Source organism: Hylobates moloch, unplaced genomic scaffold (genome assembly GCF_009828535.3).
Source record: "Hylobates moloch isolate HMO894 unplaced genomic scaffold, HMol_V3 SCAFFOLD_2, whole genome shotgun sequence".
NCBI lineage: Eukaryota > Metazoa > Chordata > Mammalia > Primates > Hylobatidae > Hylobates > Hylobates moloch.
Genome location: NW_026652277.1, coordinates 158,952,632 through 158,971,375, shown reverse-complemented (window position 1 = coordinate 158,971,375; position 18,744 = coordinate 158,952,632).

The following is an 18,744-nucleotide window of genomic DNA, read 5'->3' as shown; positions in this document are numbered from 1 at the left end:
TAGAGATCCCTGCCACCCTAAAATATGTAAGGATGCAAATATTGTGATACTCATCATATCTCTATTTAATTCATCATAATTCATTAGCTTAGCTTGACAAAAATTGACTGTCAGAAAGTTAAGTAATTAATACTCCTAAATGGACCTGTGGTTCTAGATATGGTGTCAATACTAAAGTAGGTTAAAACAGCCTATTGTATGCAGTATAGAGTTCCATGATAAGGATAATGTATTACTTTCAATTGCCATCAGGAAAGAGAATAGAGAAGTTGTCATTCACTTGAACAGACAAGTGTATACACTGCCTCAAGTCCTGTCATAGTTTAGTCTGATAAAAACTGGACAGTCTAGACATTCTGGAAATATTACATTTGCTTACTATGTTGATGATATTATGATACTCATACCTAATGATCAAAAAATGCTAAGTATTCTGGATGCCTTGGTAAGATACATGTGCTCCAGTGGGAGAGGTAAAAACTTTCAGAAGTCAGGGACCTCTTACATTGGGAAATATTTGAAAGTCACATAGTCTGATGTATACTGGGGCATCCACTCCAGGATACCTTGCAATTCCCACTCTTTCCACCAGAAAAAACAAAAACAAAAACATAATGACTGGTAAGCCCTTTTAGGGTTCGAACAGCTTATTCTACATGTGGGGTTCCTCCTTTGACCCATTTAACAGGTAACCTGGAAGGCTGCTAAGACTGACTGTGCCTCTAAACAGGAAATGGCTCTACTGTAGATTCAGCTGTATAAGTAGCCCTGTATTTTGGGATATGCAATCCAGAAGACTCTATGTTATTAGAGTTATCCATGTTTAAAAAGATGGGTGGGGCCTCTGACAAAGAACAGTAGAAGTGTCACAACACAGAACCATAAGACTCTGGCAGAAGAGATATCTTTAGCAGAGAACTCTCCACAATGGGGAAAATAGATCCTGTGCTGCTACAGGGCCCTACTAGAAAGTCTCTGATCATGTTACTTTGAGTGCCCATGTAGCCATAATTACCCATAGTTAGCTGTCATGGCCACCAAATCATATGTTTAGGCAGGCCCAGTTAAAAACAATTATAAAATGGAAGCATTACTCCTTGAAGAATGCTTAAGGGCAAAACTAAGATATAAAGGGCAAAGCAAGCTACAAACAATTGGTCCGGAGGCCCATGTTATTTACCACCTAATGCTTCTTACTCAACCCATGCCAATGTCACATAGGTACCACTCATGATGAGCTGATGAAGGAGAAAATAACATCATGCTTGATCAGCCCGTGGGTAGTATCAGCTTGTTACATGGGCTGAAGTAAAATATAGATTCCACATCCTACTTTTAATATGGTTCTGAAAGAAAATGGTGAGGGAAAAATTCTTTCAATAGGTCAAGCTTTAGGCAGTACATCTGATTATTCTCTTAACTTAAAAGTGGCTCATTGTAAGGATATGCATAGGCTTATTGGTAGTGAAAAACAGATTTGCTACATAGTAAAGGGTGACATATCAGTCAAAGGTGGAAGACAGAAAACAGAACATGTACCAGTAATTTGCACAGGGAACTTTTAACTTTTAACTTTTAACTAATAACAGGGATTAATTACCAAATAGTACAGTTGAACTCTATAGAATAGGGAAATAGAAAATACAAAGAATAGCCACTACCTCTAGGACTGAGGTAGAGCATGGAAGGAAAGAACCAAATTGGAAGAGTGTTCTAGAGAGAGGCCGAGATTTAAACTTCATTGGAAAGGATGTGGCTGGGAAGTATTGCATGGTGCAGAAATTCTCTGAAGTGCCATAGGAGAAACTGCCCACTGGAGGGCCAATGAGACCCTAGAGGAAACTGACTAAGATGGTAAGTTGTTGCTGAAACTCGCTGGCAAACTACTCTCGAGAATGCTGTCAAAACTTTCTAAGACTCCAGCCTCTGGACTGCTGATAAAACGGGTTGGAAAGTTGTCCTCAAGGGTGCTAGGAAAATTCAGAGTGAATGTCACTGGGAAGGTATAACTGCGTGTCTCACGTGTTGCTGGCCATCACATAGCATAGAATCAAAAAAGAAGAGAGCACACCGGAAGCAGAGGAAGAAAAGCCCCTTCCTCCTAGAGCGTCCCTGAAGTGCTCTCCACTGATAAAGACTAACATTGTGCCTGCTGGCAAAGGAGAAGTATTTATAAGGTTCAGTTTGAGTATCACAAAGCAGGATAAAGACAGGTAGATTTTGAGATTTGATGCAGTAAATTGATGACTGAAATAGGCCTGGAAGAAACAACATTGGAAGATTGCAAACAAGGATGTGTGAGGAAAAGACCTGTGATTCTAATTATGGGAGGGGGCAGCGAGTGTGAGGATATTTTTTAATCAAAGTGGAATGCTTGCAAGAGAACATCCATTAGAGAAGGTGCCCCAAACAACCAAGTAGTCAAAATGGCATGGCTAAATGATGTCAGCCAGCCCCTCTATTTGGACACCATAGTGCTTATGCAGTGGGCTCATAAGTAAAGCAGCTAAAGTGGCTGAAACGTAGACTATCTATGAGCTCAACTGCATTGGAACTGTTTTACCAAGGCTAATCAGTCCACTGCCACTGCTAAATGTGCAGCCATCCAGTGACAAAGAACAATGCTGAGTCCTTGATAAGACACCATTACTTTAAGAGATCAAGCAGTCATTTTGTGGTACATTAACTATATCAGATACTTTCAATATTAATACATTCCAGGTATGGATTTCCCTTTTTTACCTGTTACATGGAATCCTATATAAGATCACACCAGAACTAGGGGCATACTTTATAGAAAAGAATGTGGAAAGAGAAACATGAACCAACTATTTTAACATACAGTGCACCATTCAAAAGCTGCTGGCTTCATAAAACATTGGAAGCGCCTCTTGAATGTGTCAGCTTGGAGAAGACATTCTGAGAGCCGGAAATACCATTATAAACAATGTAGTATACACTGTAAACCACTGGCCATCATAGGTAGTGTTTCCAGTAGTTGAATACATAGGTTCAGGAACCAAGAGCTGAAAGTTGGTATGGTTCCACTCACCATCACTCCCTATGACTCACTTAGGGAACTGTGTGTTCTTGCTGAAACTTTAGATGCAGTTTGTCAAGAGGACTTTATCTAAGAGGTGTTGATGTTTTACTAAAAAGCATAGTAAGTGTTCCATGGAAATAAAAGTATGATTGCTGCTCCTCATGTCAATAGACCAGCAGACTGTCAGGGGCAATTGACCCAGACATTTAAGAGAGGGTAGGATCACTGCTATATAAAGGAGACATCACAGAATATATTTAGCACTCTGATGATTCACTGAAGCATCTATTTATGCTTGCATGGCATTTTTTTAAAACCTATATATCTTGACATAATTTTAGACTTATACTGGAGTTGCAAAAATAGTACAGAAAGTTTCTATGTATATTTCATATTAACTTCTTCTAGTATTAGCATCTTACATACATAATACCATTCTCGAAACTAAGTAATTAACATAGATACAATGCTATCAACTAAACTACAAACTTTAATTGAATTTCACTACTTTTCTTCTCTAGTAGATTTTTACTAGTTTGTTCTTTTTTGAAATTCAATGTGAGACCCCACATCACATTTAATTTTCACGATTCCTTATCCTCCTCTGCTCTGTGACAGTTCATCGTTTCCATGATCTTGACACTTTTGAAAAGTAGGTCAGGTATTTTGCAGTGTGTTTCTCATTTGGGATCATCTGAACATCTGACTGGGTTTGTGGATTTTGGGGAAGAATGCCACGGAGATGATATGCCCTTCTCATTGAATCGCATTAAGGAGCACATGATATCAATTGTCTTATTACTTATTACTGGTGACATTGAACTTGATTACTTGTTTCAGATGATGTCTGAAACATCTGAAACAGATGATGAGTTCTCCACTGTAAAATTATCTTTCTATGTTTCCAGACTGTTCATTACACAAGCATTACTAGAACCAGCCCATCTTCAAGGGGAAGATAATTATGCTTCACCTCCTGGAGGGAGAAATATCAAAAATTGGTAAACATATGTTAAAAAAACCACCATGGTAATTAATAAATAGAGGAAGACACTTTGTAGCAATGTAAATACCTATTTTTTTTCCATTTTCACCCACTAATTGTATTGTTCATCAATTCATTTTGCCTGCAGAAATTATTGCTCTGCTGCTCTTCTCCATTGTTTTTCTATTTTTATTACTTGTACTTCCATTAATTGGAATGCTTCTTTAAGTAAGAATTTTCTCATTTCCCCATTTATTTATTTACATCAGTATAGACTTGTTGATATTTAATGTTTGGATTATAATCCAATTCTATCATTTCATTGTTCAAATTGTTCCAGCTGTGGCCTATGAGAGCTCCTTCAGGACAGCTTCTGTATCCCACTATTTTTTATTTTTTAGCATTTTATTACTTTGTGTCATTTCTTTTTTAATTATAAATGGCAATAACAGCAACCTGATGTTGCACCATCCAGGCCCCTTCATTGCTACCCTCATTGCCCCCAGCTGAACTGAGTGTTGATTACTAATGGTACAAAGATGCCCTCTTGTCTGGAGGATTCTCTCAGTTTAATTCAAGCTTCCTCATCCAGAGGTTAGATAACTGCTCACCAGCCAGCAAACAGTGATGCAATGACATAGAGGTACAAACTATTGATCCCTTACTTCAAGTTGAGACCAAATCAGCGGTCTAATTTGTGTCCCAGAGTTCGCTGTGCATCACGGCTAAGGTAGAATTCAATTGAGAACACATGTATGCTTATTTTTCTTCTCCTGCCTTTAGTCTGTTTCTCTCACTTATCTTCTCTTAAGCACATGCCTCAATAAGTCACTTTAATGAGAGTCCCTACCTTAAATATAAATAACTGACCTAAATAGATAGGAAGAGTAGCAATACCTGCTTAGTGAATATTCTGTTTTCAATGTCTTACCTATTAAACATAATTCTGGTTAGGCCACCCCTATTCAAATCCACCCTTTGTCCTTTCTTCTTCTTTGCCCAATATGTTCACCTATTCTCTTTATTTTACCTCCATGGGTATCTCAGTCCTTGTCACTTCTCTTCATTCCTACCATAATTGATTCTCATGTGTAACCTGGTATACCAAATGCCTCTGTATCTTCCTTCCTATTCCACCTAAGCTTTACTCACAGAATGATTTTCTCCATGAAAATAATCATCAAATATTCTTACTATGCTCTATTACTCCCTTTTATGCATGGCCATAGTGAGACCAAATCATTAATTGAATAGCTACCAAAAGCCAGTACATTTCCAGATGCTTTACCTAAATTATAACATTTAATTGGCATAAATCATCGTTTTTATCTCTAGGAATCAGTACAATTTCTGAAAAACACACAGGGATGAATGAATGAAAAAGGGAATAAAATAAGGGAAATGTTTTATTTATCTGAAGGAAAAGTCATAAACGAAATTGATGAACAGAAAAGAAATTCTGTCACCATCATGTTAAGTGCTTTCTTGTGCTGGCACAGAGAGTTTAGGCCAATGGTTTCAAAGTGTGATGCAGGGACCCCAGCATTGCCCTGACAGCTAATGAAATGTGCGAGGCAATAATGGGGATCCCATACTCCTGTGAAGCCAGACATTAACATTATTTGAAAACAAGTAAAGCAATGTTCCTCTTCTCAATAAATATTTTCTTATTTTGAAAATAAAATCCTTTTTATGAAAATGTCGTATTTATGTTCGTTTGTATTTTCTCCTTCTAAAATAAATAAATAATATACATATATTTAATTGCTCAGTTTTAATTTTAATCAACAAAAGCTTTTCTGGATCATCAATAAATTGGAAGACCACAGAATAGGCTCAGAGACCGAAAAGTTAAGAACTACTGGTTTAGGTCAATTGCCCGCTTTTAATTATGTATTAACGGTGAAGGGGAGAATAAGCAGTTTTATTCTTAGCACAATATTTTTCCATATTAAAACTATATTTCATGATATATGTGTGTGTGTATATATATATGTGTATATGTATATAGATATATGTAAATATATGTATATAGATATATATGTAAATATATATATATATATATATTTCTGAAGTGTTTCAGTGGCTTTCATTTTAACTTAAAATTATAGTATACCAGCTCAGAACTACTCCCCATGTCCCCAAACACTCACAGGTCCTACTTTTACAGAAATGTTTTGAAAGTGCGCTTGCAGAGATTTTAAAACCAGCCTACGATTTTAACCCTTGAAACTTTAAAAGTGATAGAAAATTTTATATCTTTTTTAATATCTAAGATATTAGATATAAGATATAATCATATATCTTAGATATATTAAATATTAATCTAATATATTAAACATATAAGTAGAGATTTAAAATATTTTTGAAAAAATATGTCTTTCAATTTGAGAAACTTGCATTATAAAGTTTTTTTAATTCTGCATTTTACCTTGGAATATTGATGCAGCATTTGAAGGACAAGACTAGGATTGCCATTTATTGTAGTTTTGTTTGTTTGTTTGTTTGTTTGTTTGTTTTGGAGATGGAGTCTCGCTCTGTCACCCAGGCTAAAGTGCAGTGGCGTGATGTCGGCGCACTGCATCCTCTGACTCCTGGGTTCAAGCAATTCTGCCTCAGCCTCCCGAGTACCTGGGACTACAGGTGCATGCTGCCACACCCGACTAATTTTTTGTATTTTAGTAGAGATGGGGTTTCACTGTGTTGCCCAGGCTGGTCTCGAACTCCTGAGCTCAGGCAATCCACCCTCCTCAGCCTCCTAAAGTGCTAGGATTATAGGCGTGAGCCACCGCGCCAGGCCCATTCTTTGTAGTTTTAATAGAAAAAAATTGTATTGAGTTTGAAATTTCATTGGTGATTTATTTGTAATTCAATATATGTAAATACAAATGTATGAGTCACTGTTGATTGTTAAGGTATATCCAGCATTTATAGTGTAGTTTCCTAAATAATTTTGAAATCGAAAATCAAACAGACATAATATTTCATACACTCAGGAGTATTAATATACTCAACAATACTTATGTGCGCAAAACTCTAGATCCAGGCTTACTTATAACCTCAGTGAGAATGTGTTGCTCTGTATTTGAAATCAAAATATAAACCTATCAAGAAGTAACAAGCAATAACTAATGACTAACTTTACTTTAAATTTATAGTTATTTTTATTAGAGGATAAAATAATAACTTCAACAATCAGAATACAAGATAAACAAATGCTAAACTTTTCCTTTCTATTATTTGGGCTGGTTTTGTTTTCAGAGGAAATTCTTTCCTTGAACCATAGGAAATGAGAACATGGTAAATGAACTAATTTGGTAAAAGTTTTGCTACTGACATTTTCATCTAAAACTGAGAATAACTCCTGTCAGTTTTTGTCAGATTTTTAAAATTAGTTTTTAAAGTACTTAAAGGTGAGTATTAGAAATTGTGATAAAGTTGACATGGTAATAAGAGGTGCATGTGAATAAGTTTAATGGCGATAATGGATCTAACAAGGGAGGAATGCCTGAATCCTGCCCCAAGGAAGCAAATCTGCCACCCAAAGTCTCTCTGGGAGTTTATGGACAGGGGATCAAGAAAACTAAAATAACATATTATTATTTTATTGAGCTTAGTCCAAAATTCCACTTAGATTTTGAACAAGTTGTACTGGGCTCTGTTTAAATTACTTTAAAATCTATTCCAGGGAGATCTCAGGAGCCCCTTGAAATCATGAGAGTTGCAATTATTGCTCTATTTCTCAGGACTTCCAAAACCAGTGTGTACATTCGGCTTTCACCAGTCTGATGAGAAGCATATTGAGCGCTAGCCTTGGACTGGTTAGTGGGCAGTGTAAGAGGAAACAGGGGGTTGGGAAGAAAGACTGAAAGAGGTAATTTGACTCAAAGCCTAAGCCACATGTTTATCTTATGCTGACCAGGACAGCAGCCTAAAGCCAGCTCCCAAACTGACAAGAAAAGGCCAAAGGGCCAATCAACACCATACTTCTGTGAAATTTTTGGAGGGAGGAGGTTCAGAAAGTTTTCCCCAATTAATCTCATAAATGACTGCCTGACTTTAGGTTTTAGAACCTTTTATGTGGTTTTCTGCATTTTTTAATTTCTTTGAAAACCACCCTTGTTGTAAACATGCCTAATCAAGGCTCTATAATATGACTTATTCATATTAATATCTGCTATCCTTGAACAGTACAGTGGGAAGGAAAAACAATGAAGGAGAAGTATTGTTTCTGTTTGTTTTTTGTTTTTTAATTTCTTAGTGCTTTTCAACCACATGTAGTTACTGGGATACCTTTAGTGAATTAGAACTCTAACTGTCCATTTTAGGGGGAAAATGAAATCAGAAAAGCAATGCCTAAACTTTTGAAGTCACTTCCTGATCCTTCCTGCTACACCTCTATGACTCTCTCCTGCTAGTTCTGACATCCATGATCTCAAGACCTTTTGATTATCCCTCCTTGGCACCTCCAGAAGCTTCAGACCTGGTTCAAAACAAAACATTGTTTAATCACAAGGCCAACTTACACGTTGCACTGCCAGTTGACCTATATTTTATTTATCCTTTTGTTTTTGTTCATCTGTGTTACCCAAACAAGCACACCGATACCCAAACCTTGCCTTTAACACAGAGAAATGGAAGTTTAAAAAATTAGATCATTTCACTCTTGTAATTACATTAATTTAAGATTCAAATTCTAAACTTTCCTCTAAATCACTCCCACCATTTTCTTTTGGCCCAAATCAGAGGGGTTTTATGCAAGAACAGCTATAAAGCCCACAGCTGGAGGTGTCAGTGAAAGAGTATACCAACTCAGAACCATTTACCATGTCCCCAAACACACACAGGTTCCACTTTTGCAAAGAAATTTTCAGAAGTACACTTGCAGGCATTATAAAACCAGCCTTTGATTTAAACCTACATAACATATAGGCAGATTCTTAAATGCTACTTCTTTAAATTGTATAATCCAAATATAATCCCTTAATACAATCCTATCTGAGCAAAAATAATAGTTCTGAGTTCTAAAATATAGTAAATAATATGTTGTGTGATGTTGTTTTAATTGGCTATGGGCTATAGATGAAGCAGCACTACCTACAGGAAAACAGTAGAGACAATGGAATTCTTGGTTTATAAGAGCCAATTTTCATTGGTCCATATATGTCTATATTGTGTTCTATGAATGTTGTTATATAATTAATTCTGCCCCCCACCCCATTTATATGTTGAAGTCCTAATAGCCTCCAGCACCTCAGAATGTGACCTCATTTAGATATAGAGTTACTGCAGATGTAATTAGTTAAGTCATGCTTGAGTAGGGTGGGCCCCTGGTCCAACATTACTAGTTTCCTTATGAAGAGGAGAAATGTGAACATAAACATGAACACAGGGAGAATGCAATGTGAAGATAAAGACAAGATCTGGGTGGTGCTTCTACATGCCAAGGAATGCTAAAGATTGCCAGAAAACCACCAAGAGCAAAAGACTAGATTATTCTGTACAGCACTCAGAAAGGACCAATTCTACATGGAGCAAGATGGTGGAATACAAGGTTCCACTAGGCCAAGTGCAGTGGCTCACGCCTGTAATCCCAGCACTTTGGGAGGCCAAGGTGGGTGGATCATCTGAGGTCAGGAGTTCGAGACCAGCCTGGCCAACATGGCGAAACCACATCTCTACTAAAAATAAAAAAATTAGCAGGGCGTGGTTGTGCACGCCTGTAGTCCCAGCTACTTGGGAGGCTGAGACAGGAGAATCGCTTGAGCCCAGGAGGCAAGGATTGCAGTGAGCAGAGATTGTGCCATTGCACTCCAGCCTGGGTGACAGAGTAAGACTCTGTCTCAAAAAAAAAAAAAAAAAAAAGCTCCACTAATCATCCCCCACACCAGGACACCAATTTAACATCTACACAGAAAAAACCTTCATAAGGGCCAAAAACCAGGTGAGTACTCATAGTACCTGGTTTTAACTTCATATTGCTGAAAGAGGCACTGAAAATATAGAAAAAACAGTCCTGAACCACTGATGCCACCCCTTCCCTACCCCTGGCAGCAGTGGCATGGTGCAAAGAGTGTCTCCAGGCACTGGAGGAGGGAGAACACAGCGGGTATGAGGCATTGAACACAGTGCTGTACTGCTAAAGAGGAAAGGAAAATTGAATCAAACTCAACTGACTCCTGACCAAGGAGGGAGCATTTAAACCAGCCCTAGCCACAGGAGAATTACCCATCCTAGAGGCTGGAACTTGAGTTCCCGCAAACCTCGCCACTGAGGGCCCAAGTACTCTGTGTCTTCAAATAAACTTGAAAGGCAATCTAGGCCATAAAGACTGCAATTCATAGGTGAATCCTACTGCTGAACTAGGCTGAGAGACAGTGGACTGGGGGGGGCATGTGACATATTGAGGCACTAGCTGGGGTGACTAAAGGAATGCCGCTGGTATCGCTTCCCTTAACCCCAGGCTGCCCCTGTTTGGCTCCAAAAGAGATACCATCCTGGCTGGGCACGGTGGCTCACTCCTGTAATCCCAGCACTTTGGGAGGCCGAGGTGGGCTGATCACTTGAGGTCAGGAGTTCAAGACCAGCCTGCCCAACGTGGCGAAACTCTGTCTCTACTAAAAATACAAAAATTAGCCATGTATGGTGGTGTATGCCTGTAATCCCAGCTACTCAGGAGGCTGAGGCAGGAGAATCGCTTGAACCTGAGAGACAGAGGTTGCAGTGAGCTGAGATACTGCCACTACACTCCAGCCTGGGTAACAAAGTGAGACTTTGTCTAAAAAAAAAAAAAAAAGATATACCATCTTTCTACTTGAGGAGAGCAGAGGGATTAGTGTGGAGGACTTTGTCTTGCATCTTGGATACCAGCTAAACCACAGCAGGACAGGGCGGCAATCAGAGTTGTGAGACCCCCATTCTAGGCCTCCCAGATGACAGTCCTAGACACACTGTGGGATAGAAGGAAAACTATTGCCTTGAAGGAAAAAATCTCAGTCCTGGCAGCATTAATCATCTGCTAACTCGAGAGCCCGTGGGCCATGAATAGCCAGCAGCAATACCCAGGTACTATGTTGGAGGCTTTGGGTGAGCCTCTGAGAATTGCTGGCTTCAGGTACCAGCACAGCCCACAGGCATATAGAACATCAAGCAAGCTCTTGGGCTCCCTGATTCCAGGACTTGACTCTTGGATGGCATTTCTGGGCCACCCTGGGTCAGAGGGGAGCCCACTGCACTGAAGGTTGAGTCCCAGGACAGGCAGCATTCTCCACGAGCTGACTTAAGAGACCTTGGGGTTGTATACATGTACCCTAGAACTTAAAGTATATTTATGTTAAAAAGAAAGAAAGAAAGAAAGAGACCTTGGGTCTTAAGGGAACATTAACAGTAGTCTGGCAACACTCCTCATGGCCTGGATTGGCAGTGGCTACAAGGTGAGGCTCCTCTGACTTTGAAAAGGGGAGGGAAGACTCAGAAGGACTGTGTCCTGTGGTTTGAGTGCCAGCACAGCTACAGTACAATAGAACACCAGGTAGACTTACAAGGTTTTTGACGCTAGTTCCTGACTGCCTGATGGCAACTCGGGACCCATGCAGGGCCTGGAGACTTCACTACCCTGAAAGGAAGAGTACAGGCCTGGCTGGCTTTGCAACCTGCTAATTGCAAGCCCTCAGGGCCTCGAGTGAACGTAGGCAGTAGCCAGGAAGTGGTGACAGCAGGCCTTGTGTGAGATCCAGTTCTGTGATGGCTTCAGATCTCACCCAGCACAGTCATACTGATGTTGGCAACAAAGGTGCTTGTGTCATTCCAACCCCAGCTTTAGGTAGCTCAGAGAAGAGACAGAGAGACTCTGTTGGGAAGAAAATAAGGGACGAGAACAAGAGTCACTCCCTAGTAATCCAGAGAATTCTCCCAGATGTTGTTCAGGATCACCAAGTTGGTTCCTCTATGAGTCTGTAAGAACCACAGCATTACTGGGCTTGGGGTACCCCTAAAGCAAATACAGTGTAGATCACAACACCCAAGTCTTCGCAAATATCTGGAAAGCCTTTCCATGAAGTAGGACTAAAAACAAGCCCAGACAGTGAAGACTACAACAAATATCTGACTCTTCAATATCCAGACACCAAAGAATATCTGCTAGTATCAACACCATGCAGGAAAACATGACATCACTAAATGAACTAAACAAGAAATCAGAGACCAAGCATGGAAAAACAGAGCTATATGACATTTCAGACAGAAGATTTAAAATAGCTGTGTTGAGGAAACTCAAAGAAATTCAAGACAACACAGAGAAGGAATTCAGAATTCTATCAGATAAATTTAACAAAGAGATTTAAATAATTTTTTAAAAAATCAAGCAGAAATTTTGGAGCTGAAAATGCAATTGACATAGTGAAGAATGCATCAGAGTCATTTAATAGCAGAACAGATCAAGCAGAAGAAAGAATTAGTGAGCTAGAAGACAGCCTATTTGAACATGCACAGATAGAGGAGACAAAAGAAAAGAGAATTAAAAACAATGAAGCACACCTACAGGATCTAGAAAATAGCCTCAAAAGGGCAAATCTAAGAGTTACTGGCCTCAAAGAGGAGGTAGAGAAAGAGATAGGGGCAGAAAGTTTATTCAAAGGGATAATAACAGAGAACTTCCCAAACCTAGAGAAATATATCAATAACCAAGCACAAGAAGGTTATAGAACACTAAGTAGATTTAACCCAAAGAAGATAACACAAGACATTCAATAATAAAACTCCCAAAGTTCAAAGATAAAGAAAGGATTCTAAAAGCAGCAAGAGAACACGTAACATATAATGGAGCTCCAATACATCTGTCAGCGGACTTTTTAGTGGAAACATTCAGGCCAGGTAAGAGTAGCATGGAATATTTAAAAAGCTGAAGAAAAAAGCCTTTTACCCTAGAGGAGTATGTCTGGTGAAAATATCCTTCAAATGAGAAGGAGAAATAAAAAATTTCCCAGACAAACAAAAGCTGAGGAATTTCATTAATGCTGGACGAGATCTACAAGAAATGTTAAAGGAAGTACTTCAATCAGAAGGAAAAGGACATTAATGGGCAACAATAAATGATCTGCATGTACAAAACTCATTGGTAATAGAAAAACACAAAATACTATGAAACTGTAACTGTGGTGTGTAAACCACTGTTATGCTAAGTAGAAAGAATAAATGCTGAACCACTGAAAAATTATAACTATCACAACTTTTTAAGACATAGTACAATAATACATAAATAGAAACAACAAAAACTTTAAAAGCAAGGAGACAAAGTTAAGGCATAGAAGTTTTATTAGTTTTATTTTAGCTTGTTTGTTACTTTGTTTACGCAAATAGTGTTAAGTTGTTATCCGGCTGAAGTAATGGATTATAAGATAGTATTTGTGAGCCTCATGGTAACCATAAACCAAAAAAAATACAATGGAGACACAAAAAATAAAAAGCAGGAAACTAAATCATATCACCAGAGAAAATCACCTTTACTAAAAGCAGATAGGAAAGACAGAAAGAAGCAAGGAAGAGACGACCACAAAACAGCCAGCAAATAAATTAACAAAATGGCAGGATTAAGTCCTTACTTATCAATAATAACATTGAATGTAAATGGACTAAATTCTCCAATCAAAAGACATACACTGGCTAAATGGATAAAAAAAAGATCCATTTATCTGTTTCCTACAAGAAACACACTGTAACTGTAAAAGCACACATACACTGAAAATAAAGGGATGGGAAAAAACAGCAGGAGTCACTATATTTATATTATAGGAAATAGATTTCAAGACAACAACTATAAGAAGAGACAGAGAAGGTCACTAAATAAAAGTAAAGTAGTTCATTCAGCAATAGGATATAAAAGTTTTAAATATATATGCAACTAACACTGGAGCACCCAGGTATATAAAGCAAATATTATCAGAGATAAAGACAGAGATAGGCCTTGATATGGTTTGGCTCTGTCCCCACCCAAATCTCATATTGAATTATAATTCCCATAATTCCCATGTGTTGGGGGAGGGACCTAGTGGGAGATAATTGAATCATGGGGGCAGTTCCCTGCATATTGTTCTCATGGTAGTAAATAAATCTCACAAGATCTAATGGTTTTATAAGGGAAAACCCGTTTTACTTGGCTCTCCTCTCTTTTCTTGCAACCATGTGAGCTGTGCCACTTGCCTTGTGCCATGATTGTAAGGCCTCCCCAGCAACATGGAACTGAGAGTCCATTAAAACGCCTTTTCTTTTCTTTCTTTTTTTTTTTTTTTATTGAGATGGAGTCTCACTCTGTCACCCAGGCTGGAGTGTAATGTTGTGATCTTGGGTCACTGCAGCCTCCGCCTTCTGGGTTCAAGTGATTCTCCCACCTCATTCTCCTGAGTAGCTGGGTTTACAGGCACCATGCCTGTCTAACTTTTGTATTTTTAGTACAGACGGGGTTTCACCGTGTTGATCAGGCTGGTCTCAAAATCCTGACACCATGATCTACCCGCCTTGGCTTCCCAATGTGCTAGAAACCTCCTTTTCTTATAAATTACCCAGTCTCGGGTATGTATGTATTTATCAGCAGCATGAAAGCAAACTAATATGGTAAATTGGTACCGGGAGTAGAACACTGTTGTAAAGATACCTGAAAATGTGGAAGTAACTTTGAAACTGGGGAACAGACAGAGGTTGGAACAGTTTGGAGGGCTCAGAAGAATATAGAAAAATGTGAGAAAGTTTAGAACTTTCTACAGACTTGTTGAATGGCTTTGACCAAAATGTTGATAATAATATGGACCATGAAATTCCAGTTGAGGTGGCCTCAGATGGAGATGAGGAAGTCGTTGGAAACTGGAGTAAAGGTCATTCTTGCTATGTTATAGTAAAAAGACTGGTGGCATTTTACCCTGGCTTTAGAGATTTGCAGAACTTTGAGCTTGAGAGAGATGATTTAGGGTATCTGGCAGAAGAAATTTCTAAGCAGCAAAGCATTCAAGAGGTGACTTGGATGCTGTTAAAAGCATTCAATTTTAAAAGGGAAACAGAGCATAAACGTTCAGAAAATTTGCAGCCTGACAATGCAATAGAAAAGAAAAGCCCATTTCCTGAGGAGAAATTTAAGCCAACTGCAGAAATTTGCATAAGTAATGAGGAGCCAACTGTTAATCACCAAGACAATGGGTAAAATGTCTCCAGGGCATTTTGGAGACCTTTGAGGTAACCTCTCCCATAACAGGCCTGGAGACCTAGGAGGGAAAAATGGTTTCATGGCCCAGACCCAGGGCCCCCCTGCTGTGTGCTGCCTAGACACTTGGTATCCTGGGTCCCAGCTCCTCTTGCCATAGCTGAAAGGGCCAAGGTAGAGCTCGAGACATGGCTTCAAAAACAGACAAAGATACATTTCAAAAAGACCAATATCTCCAGTGAATATTGATGCAAAAATCCTCAACCCAATACTAGCAAACCAAATTCAACAATAGTTAGAAAGATCATTTATCATGACCAAATGGGATTTACCCCTATGATGCAAGGATGGTTCAACATACACAAATCAGTCAATGTGATACATCATATAAATGGAAAGAAAGATAAAAATTATATGATAATTTCAGGTGATGCTGAAAAAGCATTGGATAACAGTCTACATACATTAATCATTAAAAAAAAAAACCCAAAAAACTAAGGTTAGAAGGAACATACTTCAACATAATGAAGCCATATACGGCAGATGTATAGCTAGTGTCATACTGAATGGGGAAATACTTAAAGCCTTTCCTCTAAAATCTAGAACACAACAAGGACGCCCATTGTCATCACTATTATTCAGCATAATACTGGAAGTCCTAACTAGAGCAATCAGATGAAAGAAAGATATAAAGAGCAGTCAAATTGGAAAAGAATAAGTCAAATTATCCTTTTTTGCAAATGATATGATCTTACACTTGGAAAAACCTAAAGACTACACTAGAAAACTATTAGAACTGATAAACAAATTCAGTAAAGTTTCAGTATACAAAAATCAACATAAAATTGAGTTGCATTTCTATATTCCAATAGTGAACAATGTGAAAAGAAATTAAGAAAGTAATCTCATTTACAATAGCCACAAATAAATTTAAATACCCAGGAGTTAACTTGACCAAAGACATAAAATATGTCTATAATAAAAACTATAAAACAATCATGAAGGAAATTGACGAGAACACCAAAAAATGAAAAAATATTCCATGTTCATGGATTGGAAGAATCAATATTGTCAAAAATGTTCATACTATCCAAAGCAATCTATGTATTCAATGCAATCTCTTTCAAAATGCCAATGACATCCTTCATAGAAACAGAAAAAAAAATTAAATTTTATATGGAACCACAAAAGACCCAGAATGGCCTTAGCTATCCTAAGCTAAAAGAACAAAACTGGTGGAATTGCATTACCTGACTTTAAATGATACTACAGAGATATAGTAACCAAAACAGTAAAGCACTGGCATACAAACTGACACATAAACCAATGGAACAGACTAGAGAACCCAGAAAAAAATCCACACACCTGGCTGGGTGTGGTGGCTCACGCCTGTAATCCCAGCACTTTGGGAGGCTGAGGTAGGTGGATCATGAGTTCAGGAGATTGAGACCATCCTGGCTAACACGGTGAAACCCCGTCTGTGCCAAAAATACAAAAAATTAGTCAGACGTGTTATCGGATGCCTGCAGCCCCACCTACTTGGGAGACTGAGGCAGGAGAATGGCATGAACCTGGGAGGCTGAGCTTTCAGTGAGCCAAGATCATGCCACTGCACTCCAGCCTGGGTGACAGAGAAAGACTCCATCTCAAAAAAAAAACAAAACAAAGTAAAAATCCACACACCTAGAGTGAACTCATTTTCAGGAAAGGTACCAAGAACATACACTGGGGAAAAGACAATCTGTTCAATAAATGGTGCTGGAAAAACCAAATATCCATATGTGGAAGAAAGAAACTAGATCCCTTCTTATAACCATATACAAAAATCAAATAAAAATAGATTAAAGACTTCAAGACCTCAAACTATGAAACTACTACAAGAAAACATTAGAGAAAATCTTCAGGACATTGGTCTGGACAAAAATTTCTTGAGCAATACCCCATAAGCACAGGCAACCAAAGAAAAAACAAACAAATGGGATTATATTAAGTTAAAAAGCTCTGTACAGCAAAGAGTACAATCAACAAAGTGAAGAGACAACCTAAGAAATGGGAGAAAATATGTGTGCCGACTACCCATCTGAAAAAAAAGATTGATAACCAGAATATATATGGAGCTGCAACAAATCTATAGGAAAAAAATCTAGTAATTCAATCAAAAAATGGGCAAAAGATTTGAATAGATAGGTCTCAAAAAAAAGAAATACATGGCAAATGGCCATACGAAAAGATGGTCAACATCATTGTTCATCAGAGAAATGCAAATCAAAACTGCAATGAGGTATCATCTCACCCCAGTTAAAATGGCTTATATTCAAAAGACAGGCAACAACAAATGCTGGTGAGGGTGTGAAGAAAAAAGAACCCTCATACACTGTTGGTGGGAATGTAAATTAGTACAACCACTACAGAGAATAGTTTGAAAGTTCCTCAAAATACTAAAAATAGAGCTACCATACGATTCAGCAATCCCACAGCTGGGTATACATGCAAAAGAAAGAAAAACAGTGTATCAAAGAGATAGCCACACTCCTGTATTTGCTGCTGCACTATTTACAATATGTAAGATTTGGAGGCAATGTAAGTGTCCAGCAACAGATAAATGTACAAAGAAAATGTGGTACATGCACAATGAAGTACTATTCAGTCATAAAAAAAGGATGAAATCTTGCCATTTGCAACAACTTAGTTGGAACTGGAGATCATTATGTTAATTGAAATAAGCCAGATACAGAAAGAAAAACATCACCTGTTCTCACTTATTCCTGGGATCTAAAACTCAAAACAATTGAACTCATGGACATAGAAAGTAGAAAGATGGTTACCAGAGGCTAAAAAGGGTAACGGAGGTGCAGGTGGGAGTGAGGTGGAGATGGTTAATGGGTACAAAAAATAGAAAGAATGAATAAGGCCCACTATTTGATAGCACAAGTGTTTCTATAGTCAATAACTTAATTGTTCAATTTAAAATAAAGAGTGTAATGGGTTTTTTTTTGTAACTCGAGGAATAAATGCTTGAGGTGATGGTACCCCATTCTCCATGATGTGCTTATTTGACATTGCATGCCTGTATCAAAACACCTAATGTACCCCATAAATGTATACACTGACTATGTGCCCACAAAAAAATTTTAAAAAGAAAGAACTGCCAGGTGTGGTGGCTCATGCCTGTAATCCCAGCACTTTGGAAGGCTGAGACTCTGTCTTACCTGAGGATCACCTGAGGTTGGGAGTTTGAGACCAGCCTGACCAACATGGAGAAATCTTGTCTCTGCTAAAAATACAAAATTAGCCTGGCGTGGTGGAGCATGCCTGTAATCACAGCTACTCGGTAGGCTGAGGCAGGAGAATCTCTTGAACCCAGGAGATGGAGGTGACAGTGAGCTTAGATCATGCCATTGCCCTCCAGCCTGGGCAACAAGAGCAAAACTCCATGTCAAGAAGGAAAGAAAGAAAGGAAGAAAGAAAGGAAGAAAGAAAGAAGAAAGAAAGAAAGAAAGAAAGAAAGAAAGAAAGAAAGAAAGAAAG